Below are 1,179 nucleotides of genomic sequence, written 5' to 3'. Positions count from 1 at the left end.
AAGTCAAGGTAAGATCAATAAACCTGTTCACAGATATATTTCAAATGGTTAAATTACATGGGCATCAGTTTTTTAGTGAACCAAGTATATACGAGAATTAGTGTCTTTGTGGCAAATGCAGTGTATAAATTGACTGATATGTGCTAGAGTGATTTTAAAAGTTCAACAATGTGAAAGAATATTAAATTCTGATGTTTGGCTCATTAGACTCATTCATTGTAACATATTTCCTCCGTAACTAAGTTGTTATTCGTCAAATTCTTATTACCGTATTATGTAACATTACAGACATTTTTTATATGGAATCCAAAAAGGTATCAAGATGGTCGTCTCTGCTGAATCTGTTAAAGTGAAAGATATACATTTTCATCTGTATAAAACCATTTTGAATGTTTATGCAAGCTTCTGTAGTGTAATATTACATTATATAGTCATAGATATAGACCTAAAAATTGGTTCACATTGCTAGGTAGTCTGATTAACATTATACTTACAGATAAGTGCGAGTGTTAAATCAAGAAATATTCTTCTGTCTGATATTTCACTATGACGGTATCATTATGCTTTTGACAAAAGCAACAATACAATGTCCATGATGTTTCATCATATATATTTTCTTCTTTTTTTTGGAAGGGTGAGGGGTTCTTTTATTATTTTAACATTTGATTTCATATTATGTGACCATGTTGACGTCATATTCTCGGAAAAGTATTTTTAGAATAATTATGTAAAGGAGATTAACACATCAGCAACATGCGACTGACACATTAATAATCCCTCTTCAGGCCAAACGAATGCAAACAAGACGGTGTTATAGGCTACATGTAATTATACAGATGTCATTTCATCCATACCAAAGCGCTGTCAAAAGCATTAGATGAGTTAAAAAAAAACAACAAAAAGAACGAAAAAAAACAACAACTGTCCCTACTGCTCATGACTTGGCGTCTGTAGAGAGAGAGAGAGAGAGAGAGAGAGAGAGAGAGAGAGAGAGAGAGAGAGAGAGAGAGAGAGAGAGAGAGAGAGAGAGAGAGAGAGAGAGAGAGAGATTTCGTTCTACTTTTTGATTTTGTTGTCATATTTTGTAGTCATGTCCCTTGTTTTATTCGTCCATGAAAGATAGAATGGATACAGTGAGTAAATAAAAGATGGCTTTTTCTGCCGGTTGATCGAAGACAA

General features: G+C 33.2%; 1 protein-coding gene across 2 annotated transcripts in view; it reads left to right on the top strand.

Annotated features, from left to right (window-relative positions):
* Positions 1-1,179, top strand: part of LOC144967105 (nucleoredoxin-like) — an 83,795-nt gene extending 82,616 nt beyond the window's left edge. For both annotated transcript variants that reach the window (XM_078903941.1, XM_078903943.1), the window contains exon 9: positions 1-1,179. This exon is cut by the window's left edge and continues 874 nt beyond it. The gene's annotated coding sequence lies outside the window, so the exon portion shown is untranslated.

Source organism: Berghia stephanieae, chromosome 3 (genome assembly GCF_034508935.2).
Source record: "Berghia stephanieae isolate SIO BIC M18660-M18661 chromosome 3, UCSD_Bste_1.3, whole genome shotgun sequence".
Lineage (NCBI taxonomy): Eukaryota > Metazoa > Mollusca > Gastropoda > Nudibranchia > Aeolidiidae > Berghia > Berghia stephanieae.
The sequence above is the reverse complement of the archived record's forward strand: the minus strand, read 5'-3'. Positions and strand labels throughout refer to the sequence as shown.